Source organism: Talpa europaea (assembly GCF_964194135.1).
Source record: "Talpa europaea genome assembly, chromosome: 11".
In the NCBI taxonomy this organism is placed as follows: domain Eukaryota; kingdom Metazoa; phylum Chordata; class Mammalia; order Eulipotyphla; family Talpidae; genus Talpa; species Talpa europaea.
The window spans coordinates 14,260,325-14,277,673 of NC_140078.1; positions in this window are offsets into that span (position 1 = coordinate 14,260,325).

Genomic DNA, 17,349 nt, shown 5'->3' on the forward strand with positions numbered 1-17,349 from the left:
TAAATATCCAGAGACTGATGTTTTCCAAGTGTAACACATGCCGTAATGGAGCACGCGCATCTTCAGAGAACATCTGATGAGGTGCTAAAGTGTCTGGTCCCAGGTATGACCCTCTCAGATCAGGGTATGAGCACAGCCGGCACCCTAAGGCTTTTCTCCCACCCTTTTCCAGTCAACATTCACTCCAAAGGGAACAAGTGGTCTGACTACTCTTCTTGGGTGGGTTTTGCCCCTTTCTGGTTTACCTGTAGATGGAATCATCACAGAGTCCTTGGCAGGTGCTTCTGCCATTTGCTGTGTGAAGCCATAGTTCTCTCTCACTAGCTGCCGTACATCTCATTTGAAAACACCACACTGCATTCTACTAAGGGTGGGTGTTGGGATGATTCTGATCAAAGCTGTTGCTAGGTAAGTTTTTCACATGTGCATTCATTTCCTGTGGGCATAGACCCCATATTTCAACAGTTTTCAGAGGATATTTTTACTCCTTACTTGCTGAGATCCATTGTTTGGTAGTTATAGGAAGGTTAAGGGAGTGATTCGCAGGCAAGGATGCCATTTGTTACATTCAGAAAACAGGCAGAGTTGCTCTGAGCCGTTACCTCCAAACACTGGTGGCCTCTCCATAGTTACAAGTGGTCCAAGTATTTTGAGAGGTTTTTTTCCTAAAATCCCCTGCCACTCCACCCCATATCACCCCTTGTCCCTTGACCTGCAGGGCCCCAGGTGCTTTGCATGAATGGTGAACCATAAGCATATCCAGTCGCAGGAGATGTGGAGCTATCCCCCACAGTGTTACCTGTGGCATGGGTAGGTGGGTACCCAGTATTCTGATGATAGGCAGTGACATAGGGGCCACCCACGACAGCTGAGATGCTATTTCCTCCAGTTGTACTATCTGTGTTTGGTCCAGGTAGGCCCCACTAATGGAAATTAGGAACACCAGGTCCTGCAATTGTCGGACTACTGTTTTCCCCAACAGAGTATTGGAAAGATGGGTTCCATGTGTGGGGGACATATGTGCAAGTAGCAGCGTGTTTACGCTTTGGAGTGGGGCTGGCATTTGAGACCACAGTGGGTGCAGTATGGCTAGGTGAGCCCCAGTTGTAATAATCAGAGTTGGAAGCAGACTTGCCTCTTGTCCCATATGTTTTGTTTGTGGTGGGAGTTGCTCCAGGTGTAGGATATATTCTTTCTCCAGCAGGGCCCAAGATGTTCTGATGGAAATTGGGATCACTGGGGTCTCCAACCATGGGAATGGTGCTGTCATTCCCTGTCTTGCCACTCATATTTTGGAAAATTGAATTCCACATGTACCAATCATAAGTAGAAGCAGACATGTCTCTTGTCATATATGTTTTGTCTGTGGTAATGTTTTTTCCAGCTATAGGAATGGGGTTGTCATTTCCTGTCTTGTTACGTGTGTTTTGCATCATAGGTTGGCTCCAGGTGCTTGGATTTATAGTGGATCCATAAGTGTGTGCAAATGCAGACATATCTCTGTATTGTCCTACCATAGTTGTACTAAAGTTAGATGGATCCTGAGTGATAGGAGAAGGAACAGAAGGCAGGGTGGATGCCCTTCTTTTTCCTACTCTACAGTTGAGCATTTTCGATGTTGGAAAAGGAGTTGGGCATGTGTTGGATATACTATCCCCAGAGCTCCCACCATGCGTAGGGGCCACATGTCCCATCAACCCAAGTGGGTCTGGGCTCATGGTGGCATAGTATAAGCTGTTGTCTCCGGTTTTAGAAATACTGGTAGCAATTCCAGAATTAGTGATAGTGGCTATGCCAATGGAGACACTTGGGTTGGCAATCAAAGCCTGCTAGGCACTTACAGTGGAACCAGCTGTGGAATCTGACAATGTCAAACCCATAGAGTCCTGTTTCATTGTGTTGCCAGCAGATGGCTGGGCTACTACAGGAGAGCCTAGGTCCATGACATTTGCTGGGGCTACTACTAGCTTTCCCGGTTGAGAAGAGCTGTCATACCCATTCATATCTTTGGTCCCCAACTTAGGCAGAGTGCGAGCAACTGGGCCTGAGAGGTTGGAAGTCACAGTCAGTTTTCTGTCTGATTTTGTAGGTAAACTGGTCGAGATGTGGCTAGAGGCAATGCTGTCACCAGATGGAGGCACTGTGCAGTGTGGGATATGGCTCTCAGAGGCAGGGGGAGGTGAAAAGCTGACTGCTTTGTTTGGAGGAGTGGTGTCCAGATCTTCAGTATTGGTATCAGTGGCAGGTGCTGAGGTGCCACCTGCTAAACTGTGAGCAGCTGTAGACCCCATGGGGGATGGGCTGAAGTAAACAGGAGCCTTGGGGAGAGAGGCTTTCTGCTGTTTGTCATGAGTTGTCCCAGATTTGGGAAGGGAGGTATGGGGGCTAATGGGACTTTTCAAATATATGGGGGCCATATTGGGGGCCACCAGCTTGGGTAGGCTTTTGGGAACTGGCATTTTGGCAGCATGCTGCTAATGCACAATGAACTTGGGAAAATGAGGGAGATCCCTCACTGGATCGTGGGTCAGATCTGAAAATAACAGCCAGTGAAGGGGAAGCAGTATCCGTGTCTGTGACATCATCTGCATCTAAAATAGGTTGCGTAGATAGAACGGCAGATTCCTTGCTGTCATGGTGGGAGGGGCAGCCATAGGAGTGGTGGGCTGGACAGCAGAAATAAGGGTCTGGGTAGAAGGGTCTGGGGAAGTGGAACGTAGGACAATGGGAAGGGGAGAATCTATAGACATAGGTGTTAGGGATTCATTTTTGCAGGCACGTGGCTGGAGAGAAGTTGGGGGGGCTCTGAGGTACGGGGATGTCTGAAATACGAGATGTTGTAACTATGATTGAATTTGAAGTGCCTCCAGTATTAATCAACAGGATCTTCCAAACAGGATTACAACTATTTGGAATAAAATTATCAACAGCAACAGGAGGTGAATTAAAGACTGTGCCTTCTCTTATCAATATTTGCTATCTGAGGTGGAAGAAAAGATACAATCTGCGGCCTGACAGATTATGTCAGCCAGGACAGAAGTAGTATTGGGGACATGCATAGTTGGTAATAAGGAGACATTTGGGCAGAAGAAAGAAGAGGTAAGTTGAGTAGCACTATGGCCTAAAGTGACCTCTGTTTCACCCTCTGAGATTTGGATCAATTGACCCTCAATATTCTCCTGTGTGTCCAAGTTATTGGCCACAGCTAGACAGGGGAGCTTAGACAGTGAGGGCATCTCACCTCTGTCCCATAGAAGCTGCAGTGGCATGGGCAGTGGAAGTAGAAGTGGCATGGGCCTTTTCCATTTGCAGGCCCTACTGCTGGCAGATTCTGGTTATGTTGATTGGATCTCGTTGATTGGCTATCTGAAGACTTTTTGCCCTGTATCTCCTTCTGGGATATTGATGTAATTGGAGAGCTAGGCAGGTGGTCTTCAGACAACTCTTCCTTTGTTGACATCTGTGGTGACAGGAAGCCACCTAGGGTTGGGTTAGAGAACACAGTGGCATCCTCTTCAGCCTTCTTGGGAGGCAGATCATCCCTAACAAGGTCTTTGGGGGAGCTCATGGAAGGCATCTGGGAGTTCTCAGTCAAGCTTTCTTCTGGGGGTGTGGGAAGGAGATCCAGAGATCCAGGGTTACATCTTCCAGAAGTGAGGACTCCATTGGTGATGGATGAAGATGCCAAAGGCATAGCCCCAATGTGATCATCCTCCTCCATGGTTTCTCTGGATTCCTCCTCCTCCTTTGTCATCTTAGGTTTTTCTTGGACCTTCACCTCAATATCCTCTGGGGAAGGACTTGGGGAGAGGTGCCTGGAGGATTCTGTTTTTTTAGTCTTGGGTTTTTGCTTAAGTGGTAAAGAAAAGAGAGTAAGTTTACCTCGTATTGGTGGTATATTTCTGGCTCTGCAGTGTCCAAACATCATAGAATTACGAGCAGACAGGACAGGCTTCTTTGGAGGGTTCCCAAGTGATGCCAGTGGGAGACTCCCCAAAGTGGAGTGCAAAGCTGGTGGGATGGGATATTGCCTTCGGGGTGCTATATGGAAGCCAGTTGATAAAGGCAAATGCTGCCGGTTGAAGTGCCTGGGAGCCAGCGGGCTGGCAGGTGCCAGAGCCACTGGGTGGTCCTGACCCAGCGGAGCAGAATGGAAATTGGGCTGTATAGGTGGGCGACTGCCAAGCAAAGGCCTGTGGTGGTACAGTGAGCGAGGCAGAGAACGAAATTTACAAACTAAATTGCCCATTGAGAGCTATTAGTGCGCCAAATGATCCGAGTATTAAGAAACTAGGAGAGCTTTCCCTAAGCTTCCGACTACCCTGGAGATCAAGCACGCACTGGCCACACTCCTTGGAAGTTGCAGAGAAAATGCAGCAGGGGCTGACGTGAGCCAGGGGGCCATGTCATAGAGCAAAGAGCAATACCCCAATGCCCTGTCTCATCTTGGACTTTCCCAGCAGATTCAGGGGTTTGGCATCAGATGGGTCACTCTGTGGGGACTGTTGGGGACCCCAGAGATCCCATCTGCCAGAGTTCTCCCCTCCTGGACAGGGTTTTAGCATTCGGTGTCTCGGTTGCTTAGGCAGCTGCAGGCCCTTCCTCTCCTCCCTCAATGGTCCCTAAGGACAAAGCCTGCATTCCCCTCAGGCACTCCCCCCATTCTTTTCAGCAACCCCATACCCCGCCCACCACCATTCTGCCCAGTATCTCTGCACCACCACCTTCTCCATGGCCACTCAGGTGACCCTCATCACCAGGTTTCCCAGGGTGGGCTGTGGCAGTGCTATAACCTGATGGCCTGTAGTACCCCAGGACTGGACCCTGCACCCATCTCTCTTCCCCATAGATGTGTTCTCTTGCCTTCTTTACATAAATTTGATAAAACAACATTTAAATTTTGACCTTCCTTAGGTCACACAGGTAGTAGTGGCTCAACCAAGATTTGAACCTAGCCTGTGGGATTCCAGAGTCCTGCTCTGGATGGTGGTCCCTCTTTATGGCATCATGAGTTACCTATCATTTTTTGCAGTAGTTTTTGGGGTATTTATACCTACAATAAAAACAGCACATGTACTCCCCAACTCCCACAGCGACCACAGTCCACACCATTCTCTAGTTTCAGCAGGCACAGGTCAGGGGTCATAATTGTCAATGTAACACCATTCCACATTTCTCTAATTGAGCCTAGCAGGCTGATTCTGGTCCAGTTTGAAAAGCTTAAATATGTGAAGATTATATTCTAGATAAATGGTGGGCTATCATAAAACAATTCACCAAATGGATTATAGCATGTGGATTAGAAGCCAGTTTCTCTGGTTTTCCATGTATTTCTAGGTATTCACACCTAGAATTTACTATAAATTTACTCAATTTACTATAAATAGAAAATGGAGCAAAATATTGTATTAAAATAATCTAACACAGTTTAGTCGCTATAAGCAGACAAGATGGTATGCACTGCATGTTTTTGGAACCTAAATGTGACCCTAGAGAACCTTATACCCAAGAGAGGAGACATATTCAGGCCACAGAAAAGCAAGAAAGAAAGAAAAGCTATGTGTAGGCCAGGATTTCTATAACCTACCTATCTTTCTTCAGGTTATTTCCAGTGTTTTTCTCTCTCAAGACTGTTGTGTATTAGCTATATGACTTGCAGAAACTTTAGAACCAAGTGCCACACTAATCAATAAAAATATTTATATGTATTTTCAGTTAAAATTTTTATTTAAAGTAATGTTGGACATAATTAATATATTACAAAATTAGTTTTATTCTTTTCTCATGAGTATTTTTGATCGTATATGAGAGCAAATGTGGGCTTCCATCACCCAACAAACTTTGAGATTGGTTAAGAAACAAAAGGTTTTGTTCATGGCCTCCCCTGGTGGCACAGCGGTTGAGCGCAGCCGCTGCAGCGCCAGTTCGTTCCCCGGCCGCCAGGGAGAGTCCCACAAAAAAAAAAAAAAAAAAAAAGGTTTTGTTCACATCCAAACTGTTTGGAAAAATGAGAAATATAAGCCTTTTTCAACCTCTCCAGAAGCAGAAATGATTTCCATTTATAGAATTTAACCATCATTTCTTGCTATCATTTGAGGGGAATTCAACAAGGCACAATCGATGCTCCTGTTTGTTTGAACAGAAATAGCCAGTTAGTACATGTTTTGGCCAAAGAATTCCTCAGGAATTCTGAAAAAGATAGTCACATCTTGAACTTATTTGAAAACATTAAATTATAGTCATGTTACTTCCCTTTTTTTGTTGTTTTTTGAATTTTTTTATTATTCCCCATACAATTGCAACCCCCTGATTTTTTGACCCCATCCCTCCTTTCCCCGCCCCCCCCCAAAGTGTGTCTCTGGTTCATAGTTGTTTGTTGATTTTGATTTTTTTTCTTTCTTATAGTTATTCATTTTCCTGGTCCCTTATTTAGGTTTTCTAGATTCCTGTTATGAGTGAGACCGTCCGGTATTTTTCTTTTTCTTTCTGGCTTATTTCACTGAGCATGATCCCTTCTAGCGCCATCCATGTTGCTGCAAACTGCATGTGTTTATCTTTTTTGAATGCTGAGTAATATTCCATGGTGTATATGCACCACATCTTCTTGATCCAGTCATCTATTTTTGGGCATTTGGATTATTTCCAAAGCTTAGCTATTGTAAATTGTGCTGCTATAAACATAGGGGTGCAGGTGCTCTTTGGAATTAATGTTTCTGTGTCCTTTGGGTAAATACCTAGGAGTGGAATTGCTGGATCATATTTCCTTTTTTTTCCTCCAAAGAGGAAAAAAATTATTTGACTGTGATAAAGAATTTGGACTAGAGTATCCTAGTGAATCCCACCTCTTGATTTTCCTTATCAAATGGAAATAGATGAAGAGAATTTAGGGGTGGGGGAATATAGGTTTCCCCTGCTATGCAAAAGTAGAATATTCCTGTAGGGTATGATTTGGTAGGTTATTTTGGAGGTTCTTGGAATGGAGAAATTTTCCACATATATGGATGGTAATAGTGTTCCCAGACTCCAAAAAAAACCTACCTATTCTTTTGGATAACAGGGAAAACCAATAAAGAATATTCTCTTTCTTAGCCTTGTAGGGTAAAATAACAGATGCCAAATGGTTATTATGAGATAATTTGGCTTAGATGAAACAAACATGTTGAGATAAAATTTGTCAAGAAAAATATTTTCAAAATATAATTTAATAGCTAAGAAAATATTTTAACTATAACAGCACTTAATTGTTCTCAGTGAGATTGCTTTCAAAGTGACAATTTATAAAGTACCAATAAATAATCATATGAAATGAAACTAAGAGTGTGCAGCATTGAATAGGAATTTGAAGTTGTGACAATAACCATAGCTGACTCCCTGTGTTTGAGCATTCTTACTGCCTATTTTCTTCATTTGATCAAATAATCCATTATAATTTGCACAGTTAGTTGGGGACAAGCTGAGGAACCCATGGATCCCATTAAATAAACTTATTTTCCCTAACATAATTTTTGTTTCCTTGCTTTCAATAACGCTTCTCTCTTCTGTCCTCTACTGCAATCAGAGGCATTTTATGGCCCCTTCTTAGGGCAGTTTATTTCATTTTAAAATTTTTATTATTAAATTTTAATGAAGTACCATTGTTTCACATCCTAGTTAGTATTGTGACAATATAGGTGTGGTCTTTGTAGCTCTCCCACTACCAAAGCACCCACAGTCCTCCATCATAGTCCACTGTGATCTCCTCCCCTGCCCTCAGCCCCCCTTTATCACCCTTCTCCTGTGCTCCCCACCCCCATGCCCTAGTAGATCAGTATTCAATGGTTGGTTTTATGTTTTGTCTTTGACCCTTTGTTTGATGTCTACCCAGAGGAGGAATAGGCCAAAATCATAGGCTCCAGTCTTTCCCCAGTTTAATCTCTTCTCACCTGCAAGGCCAGTGATTTAGCTATTTATGGCTAAAATATGTATTGGCACTGGTCCTTTCTGTGTCTAAAATCCTTCATAATGCCTCATTACCCTTGTGGGGAATCCCCCTCCATGCCCTGGAGCCCATCCATCCCTTCTCCCTTGAGCTTGTGCTACACTAGAAACACTGAACCCGCAAGTGACATCCCTCAAGTTTCCTCTTGTCTTTAGTCCTGCCTCCCCTCCTAGCCTTTGCCTCTGTGGGTTCATTAAACTAGACCTGTGCTTGCTTCACTCTGGCTATCTTGCACCCCACGAGAACTGAGCATAGTTATCACCCCCAACACCTCCCCTCAACTTCTTGTCAGCTTGTTTCTTTTCCAGGAGCCTTTTTCCTCCATTCTGTCGCTGCTCCGTATCTTTGTTTTGATGCCTCCTGTACCTTGTGTCCTGGTCTGTTCAGATATGCTTTGTTTCATTCTGTTTTGGTTTCTTTGCCTATATCTCATTTTATTTATGAAGCTCCGTTAAAGCCCATTGTCCCTTCACTTGCGTGGTTAGAGCATATTCACCTGCAGGCACTCATTCAACAAACCTTTATTGAATATGTAAGAATCTTTGTTAGCAAAGTAGGGGTGGAGGGTGTGGGAGCACTGAGCTGTGTTATCTCTGTCCTTGGAAGCTCCCATCTAGAGAAGTTTTCAGAAAAGAAGTTTTAAGATACAATTGCCATGGAACATTCTATTAGTCTCAGGTGTACAGCCTAAGGTTCATGTATGTATATGTTGTGAAATGATTGCCAAATAAGTCTAGTGAATGTCCATCATCAGGCATGGTTATTGTTTTTTCTTGATAAGAAATTTTAAGATCTACTCTTTTCTTATTAATAAGGAAGAATGAGGGACAGTGAGTGGGTTTGGGTTCTGGAAGAAGTTTTTATGGCACTGGAGCTCCTGAGAGCAATGAGAATGAGACAATTCCAAATTAACTTAAGCCATATAGATATGGGCCGTGTAGATCTGCGTGACCCCATGCGAACCCAATCCTCTGAGCTTTGCCTGTGGGCTTTCTTTACCTGTGAAATAGCTGTAATTCCTGACTCACAAATAAATGAAAACAAACCTGTAAAACACCTTCTACAGAGTTAAGAACATATTAAGCTCCAAATTAAAGATCCTCAATTGGCCCCACATTATAAAACATATATAAGTAATAATGAGGGCCATAGAGGATTGGCCAGGGAAAGGATCTGAGATCACAGAAATGAATTTTTGTTTCTATAGGCGTCAAACCAAACATCAAGACCAACAATTAAAACAGAAAAAAAATTTTCAATACTGAGTTAATTATTTGTTGAGGTCATTGTGCATGTGTGACTTTGTGTAAAAATGTGTGAAAAGAGAAAAAAAAAGTGCCAATCCAGAGAAAAAGTGAGACAGTAGAGGCAGCGTTTGCTGCCTGCCCATCTGCAAGGCCCAGTAGGTGGGGCCCAGCAAAGGCATTCTCTGTTCCGGAAGCAGCTTTTCACATGGAAAAGAGGGAGTCCAGCAGACCAGCTCAGTTCTCACATTCCACATAAGACACACCTAAGGCAGGGCAGAGTGTTGTTCCAGGGGAAGTCTCAGCTCCACTGCATGTCACTGTTCCTTGAAAGACTGGAAAGTGCCTTTCACACACAGAAAATGTAGAAAGCTATTGCTCTGGGGAACTCTACAGAACCATAGTCTGTGGTCTGGAGGACTCACCCCCTTGGCCTGGTACAGCTGACAAAAGTTTTTGGTTAGTTCTGAGTCCAAGGGGACACCAAGAAAAGGGTGGCACTGATGTCAGCTACTCCAGTCAACAGAAGTGTGTCCCTGTAATTTACTATTTTGGCCAGTGGGTGGGGGAGGAGTAGGAAAGTTTAAGAGACTTCCACTTACGTCTCACTAGAAGCCAAGAAAGCAACACGGGGTTCTGCTAGCTTCCAAGTATGTGAATCCCAGTTGCATCCAGTGATCTCCAGAATGAGCCCTGGGTAGGTACATGGTCTCTATGGCTGCACTGTGAGCTGAACTTGGGCCAGGACTCTATTTGATACCTGGGTCCTACACACCCTACTGCTGACAGGCAGGTGCGCAGAATAATGCTTTGAGTCTGTGGTCACACACTGTATCCAAATACAGGTCTCCCACTATCCAAAAGTGGAATATTCCTATTTAGAATGCTTTTAGGAACAACATCTATAAGAGGATGTAGGGAACAGAAGGAGAAGGTGGACCATGATGCAGTCACAACAGAGCCTTCAGTTAATCTTAACAAGGAGCTCTGGAGCTGGGATGACCCTTCAGAGCCCATCCTATTCAAGCAAGGTCTTTGTAAACCCTCATTAGCCAGTCATTCAATTTAAGATGCCTCCCTATGGAGGAGCATAACCTAGGGCAAGGCGCCTCATCTTTGGTCAAATGACATTCTTAAGGAGGACTAAGCTATAAGCCACACTAATCTTCATCATTTGTGTATGAGTGCATCATTTGTGAAGAGGTGCTCTAGGTAGCATATGACAGTATCTACTATACTTTGTATGGATGTAAAAACAAGAATTACATTATGAAATCTTAAATACTGTTAAATCAAAAGTGTGTCTTTGGGGTCTGGTAAACGACTATTATGGATCAGGGATGAAGAATTACAAACTGAGTTCAGGCAGAAAAGGATGGTGGAAAACTTGATAAATTCAAAAAAGGATCTCAAGAATGTTTGCTACATAACATGTTTCGGGATTCATTCACTCAAAATTGTTGGATGAGAGTTTATAACATGCTAGATACTGTAAATAAAACCATGAGCAAGACTAAGAAGTTCCTGACCTTCAAGAGGAGGCAGGAAATGAACAAGCCACATATCAGTAAGCAAGATAATTTCAGATAACGAGTAAGCTTTGCAGCTAATAAAACAGGCCAATTGCACAGAACAAATGGAGAGAAAGAGAAGCTGCTTTAGATAGAAGACCCAGAAAAGGCTTCCTAGAGGAATAACATTTAGGCTGATCTCTAAATACAAGGTACTTGTCATGTGAGAATTGAAGACAAGAGCACTCCATGCAGAGAGAATCAAATCTGTGAAGTCCTTGAGGCATGTGGTGCTGGGCATCTGAAAGGACGAAAGATGTTGAGGGTAGCCCAGGGGGAGCTGGGGCTTGAAGACTGAGACTGAGTACATGACCCTGGGAATCAATGTGTTCAGCAGAGAAAACAGTCTAGGCAAAGGCACAGTGTGGTCAGAAATTGTGGGAAGGGGCAATGAGCAATTCCTTTAGGCTGGACCAGTGGACATGAAATCACGTGAACAAGGATACTCCACGCTTTAGACATGGCAAAGCCAGTGTCCATTTTAGCACATAGGATGACATAATTCAAGATTTTTGAGATGAGGCCATCAGTTCTGTGGAGAAGCAAAGACTATGGATGGAAAAAATGAAGACTGATAATAATGGAGATAAGCTGAGGAAATTGGCATAAACGCCATGAATTCATTATCTTTGATTATAGAACAAATTACAAACAGTGGCTTAGAAAACACAAATGTATCATCTCATAGTCTCTGTGGGTCAGGAGTGTGGCAGTGTAGCTGAGGTGCCCACACAGAGGGGCTCCAGGCTGAAAGAGTCCCAGACAGCTGTGTCTTCCTTGGGGGGGGGGGGGGGGGAGAGTCAATGCCAGTCTCCCTGAGGACTGTAGGACTGAGGCCTATGTCTTCTTGTCACTTCAGCTCCTAATGCCCCCTCGTAGGTCCTTGTCACATGAGCCCTCCTTAAGTTGGTTGTTCACTCTGTCCAAGTCAGCAAGGGCAGCATTTGCTGCAGCTTCACATCCCTTTGGCTTTGGGCCCTAGACCCTTTCTTTCTGGCTCTAGAACCTTAAAAAAAAAAAAAAAAAAGAAAAAAAAAGAAAAACTCACTTGATTAGGTCAGGCCCACAGCACTCATGGTATTGCAGGGTCTATACACCAGGGAGGGAATCTTGGCAGCCATTTTAGAATTCTGCCCATCACATTCCTAAACCCAGCGATAGCTGTTGCACTTCAAGGTCAGAAATATCTCCACAAGTTTCTCCTGAAAAAGGCTGAGAGTTGGTCATGAGGACATCTCAGAAAAAGTCCAATTTCATCTGTTCCAGGCTCCTCCCCACACCCTCAGCCGCTTCCACACAAAACAGCGCAATCAAAATATTCTGAAGCATAATTTTTATTCTCCACTCAGACCTGAGTCTATTTAGCACCACAATCTCTTTTTCAAATGGCCAGATTGTTATTTCAAGTTCTTTGCTCTTTGCTACAAACTCACATACTTCTCTTTTGTAGGCGATGCAAAGAGAGTTCTGCTAGGTTGGTACCTCCCAGGAGAGCAGCAGAGGATTAACATAAACATTTAGCAGTGTGGTCCAGGATGCCGCAGCTTGGTGAGACCCCAGCCCCAGCCCAGGGGTCAGTCTCTGAAAAGACAAGGGGAGGGGTGAGAAGGGGTGAGCCTCTGCCCCCCACCCCCACCTGGGGGCAGTCTTTCTTTCTGTTCCTAGCCCACTGCCTCCACAATTTCCTGCATACATTCAAGAAAATGTATGGGTGCAAGAGCCTGGAATTCAACAGCTCATAACTACAATTAACCACCATTAATTAATGACTGTGAGATAAATGAGCCATACGATCCGTTTATTCCTGGGTTGTAAGTATTTAAATTCACAGTAGGATGCAAGCCCATTTTTCACCACTGTGAATTTAAAACAGGTCTGAATCAGCTGCGTGTTGCAGCAGACAGGGGACAATTTCCCCTCTGAACACGGCCAGGGGCCGGTGGAGGCAAAGCCGCACCCCACGCAGCAGAAGTGGGAGTGGGGCCTAGAATCTGAGCACAGAACTTCCTGTGGAGACATGCTATGTGGTGAAACCAACTCAGTGCCAGGCCCTGTGCTATAGGCAGTGTGTGATGTGAACTTCCCAGAATTCTTATGACAATATGGACTTTATGCTCAAGGACACTGATGCTCAGGTAAGTGAAGGACTGCTGGAGCAAGCAAACCTTTCCTCCCCCTCTCTGGATTTCCTCCAGGGTCCCCCAAAGGTGTACCTTCAGACGTCCTGGTCCAGGTTTTCCCATCTCACCCATGGCCTGTGTCCTGAGTTACCAAGACTCTCCAGGTAATAACTGAATAGCCTATTTGACCCTAGGTTATCAATCCATCACTGGCTGTAGACACGACTCAGAACACGGGAAAAGAGGAAAAGGAAAGATTTTGATCTTACTTAGTAGAAACCAAAATGAAATGTAACTTCTGGGGAAGAAACTGGGCAGTCATCGTCAAGGTCCCATCACCAGCGATAAGACACAGCAACCTCAGGGGACCCTGAGACTGAAAAGCACATAACGTGTGCTCTTCTGTGATGCTCACCACCCCCAAACACCGCCTGATTGTGAGGGAGAAAAATGAGGCAAATCCAAGTGGGGGGACAAAATACTGACACCAAAAGGGTCAAGGTCATAAGGACAAAGAAAGAGTGAGGAATTTCAACAGTTTTGCGGACACTGAGGAAGCATGACAGCTGGACACAGAATCAGATTGTGGATTAGCGCGCGAACAGAAAAAGGACATTGGGGGCCTCCCCGGTGGCGCAGCGGTTGAGCGCTGGGTTGCGAAGCTGCCCGCGGCCTCTGCGGCGCCAGTTCGATCCCCGGCTGCTCCCCGGCCACCGGAGGAGGGTCCCGCATGGCGCGCAGACCTCTCCTGCCGCCCGCTGCTCCCCTCAGCAGTGTACTTCGGTCCTTCTGCCTGCTCTGCTCCCCGCTCTGGCTCTGGTGAATTCTCTCACCCTCCCGCGCTTCTGACTGTACCCAGTGCATGTATAAACAAAAACAAAAACAAACAAACAAACAAATAAATAAATAAATAAAACATGCCTCTATTAAAAAAAAAAAAAAAGGACATTGGGACAAGCTCTCAACTTCCAAATACAGTCTGGTTTAACTACTAATGTAACAGGGGGGTCCCCAGGAAAGGGGGAGGTTCCAGGTTTCCTACCTTACCCAGGGGAGGGTGGAGCTGAAGAAGCTGCAGAGGAGACTGAGGAAGGAAGGAAGCAGGATGGAGCCAGAAGGAGACCTGGAGGAGGCATGTGGAGCCGAGAGACACGTGAAGAAACTGCACTGGCCTGTGGTCATGGACTGGGTGACGCAGACGTGGACTAGAGACCTGTGGGGAGGTGACAATGACAGTTTTTGTCTTGATTTTGATTTTGCTCTTTTCCTCCCAGACTTGTCCGGTCATTTCTGATGCTTTTCTGTGGGTCCCCAATGGATGCTTTAGACTGTGGCAGGCTTTGGGGCCTTGCTCTGGGCCCATCCTGCTTGGGTGGACTTTTACCCACGAGGGGATGGGTCACTTTGTGTGCTTGATTTAGAAACTAGATTCTCTGCCTTCCCTGCATTGTTTCCTAAGTGTAATAAAATTAGTTTTCACTAAATAAAGTCTCATAAGTTTTGTGTTGATGCGGCAGATGGCAGAGCCTATTTAGAGCAGGCAGGTTTGGGGGGTCTGGGGTGTGCCTCTCCCTGCCTGCAAAACAATAACACTGTATCAGCATTGTTTCTGGTTTGATGATTATGCTATGTTTATAAAAGATATTAATGTCACAAAAAGCTGAGTGAAGGATGTATGGGGACGTCACTCTTTTTGCAGCTTGTTTCAAGAACTTCTTAAAAATGAAATAAAATCTTGAGACAAAACTTGAGATAATATCCAATCAGAGAACTTTTCTAAAAAGTCACTCTCTTTATGCCTAGTCATGAAGAAACCACTCTATTTTTAAAAGTTTCATTCAGGAAAATTTGCTCCATTTTCAAAATTAGAAGGAAATACATCCTATTGATTCACAAAAGATTTTGAGAACAAATATAAATTCTGCTTGAGGATCGCCGGAGACACAGCATGGAGTCTGTAAATAGTGTCTGCTCTGGTCCATTTAACAAGGCGCTCCCATGGTGGAAGCCACTATCAGATCAGAGAGGGGGGAAAGGAAGCAGCCCAGGAGACCCATGACTTGAGAAAAGAGATTGAAGGAAAAGATAGTCTGAAAGTTTTGCTGGAAGAAACAGAATTTTCCCTCTTCGCCTACTACCTAGTTAGCCATCTTTCCATCAAATGGCATTTTAATTGTTTGCGTCTGCATAGTAGCTCATGGAACGTAAACTGAAAAAAATAATTTAAAAGCGGAGAGAAGGCCTCCCTGGTGGCGCAAGGGGTTAAGCACACCACTGTGAAGCTATCCGCAGCCTCTGCTGCATGAGTTCAATCCCCAGTCGGCCGCAGAGCAATCCACATGGCGCAGCAGACCTCTCCTGGCTCACCCACTGCTCCCCTCAGCAGTGTACTTCAGTCAGTCTGCCTGTTCTGTTCCCCACTCTGTCTCTGGTGAATCCTCTCACCCCCGCACCTCTGGCCTGTACCCCAGCTCTTGTATGCATAAATAAATCTTTTTAAAAATGTGGAGGAAGTAAAGTCAAGAAAGTAAATTCAAGTCCAGAAAGTCAAGAAAGTAGAGTCAAGCCAAGTCAAGAAAACAGTGAAAGAATCATGGGTTTTTTCAGTCTTTTAGGCAAAGGGAACAAGCAGATCAGCAACGAGGAAGCCGCAAGGACCAGGAGACACCATGAAGGTGAGGCACACCTGAGAGGAGCTGCAATTATAAACAAATCCCAGCTTTAGATCTCACAGGACCAGAATCACTGAGGTCACAGGCCAGCCGAAAATGAGCAGCTGCTTCCTGACCTTCCCAGGCTTGGAAGAAGTCTTTTTTTTTTTTTTTTCCCTGCTCAGCCCTGGAGTACAATGGAGCAGAGAAGCCAGCTCAGCTGGGGATCCTGCCTGGCCCCAAGGCCACAAGTGCCTTCATGGACTTGCCAGCACTTTTGCAAGACTGGAGTGCCCTCCCCCAACACGCACCCAGTGTGATTACCCCCAAATCTCCTTGGTGTTGCATCAGATGTGAACACTGCCTCGTAGAGTCGGGCAGCATGGTGACGTCAGGCTTCTGGTGCTCTGGAGAGCTTCATGGATACCCACGTCCTGGCTGAACTCAAGTCTTGCTGATGAAACAGAAATATGTGAGCACACCGCCCCTCTGGTCTCACCCGAGGGTCAGGCGTGCATGCTTGTCTGTCTGGCCCAGCACATGGCCACCCCCTTTCAGCCTCCCCCAGCTTCAGCATAGCTAGTGCCACTAGCTCTTAGCCTGGACAGTCATCCAAGTAGGACGAGCATCTGATCAAGCTGGTGAATATTGCCGGCTGAACTTATACAGAAACATGTTTAGATCATTTTCCAAGTTTGAGAATTTTATTCAGAGAAGGGGCTCATTTAAAAAACAAAAAACAAGAATGGTTAGAGTGCTGTGGATGAAGATGTTTATTTCTGTGTTTGCTTAATATGTATTATTAAAAACAAGTATAAATAGCGTAAATATTCGACAACAGAGAAATGGTTAAGTGAACAAAATTCTATCAACTTGACAGGATAGTATGCACCCAATAAAATGTTAATTAGCCACATGACAAAGAAACTCAACATTTGTTTATGATATAATGTTAAATGAACAAAGTAGAATACAGAATTACATGTACGCTATGAGTAAAACTATAAAAATGATGTCTGCATGTGGACAGGGTCTGGAGTAAACATGAAAAATGAAAACAGCTTTCTTTGGGGTTTTTGTTATTGTCGCTATAATGCTGTTGCACAGTAAATAAAAAACTTTCAAATTAAAAGATGAAAGCGTTCCACCAAAAATGGAGCCATTTTCGGTGTGTGGGGGGGATACTTATTTTGAGTATCTCTAAATATCTGAAAAAAAAAAAACAAAACAAAACTCAAGCGTTGCTGCTTCAGGTTAGTATCTCCAAATAGCCCCATGCTAGCTTTCCCTGCAGGACTCTGCAGACCAGTGGACATGCAGAGGTAACATGTGCCTGAATCCCTCAAAGACCTTTTTTATAAACACAGAAACTCATTGTTCTGGTCACTGCAGACACTGGCGCTCCATCCTGAACTTGGGGAAAGCACCCCAAATAATTCAGGCTCCTCCTGGCCTCCCACAGAGGGTCACAAACCTGTGTCACAAACCATCATTGCATTTACTCTGCAAAAGGAGGGTCAGGAGGGACAATCCAGGTCCTGTTCCCTTTGCCCAAGAGAAGGAAGGACCTGGGGTTCCCTGACCTATCCTTGTTCTAGAGCTGGACCATGAAGAAGTGGAACCTGAGCAAATGGTGGAGGCACCGCTCCTGGCCATAAAGGGTGGAAGTCTGAGTGAATGAGATCAAGTCCAAGGGTTCTGCAGCCAGAGAAGTCAGTACCTGCCTCTTCGAGATTCAGAGGGTAAGGAAAATTCACTTATTTCTTAAAAGAAAAAAATTAAATT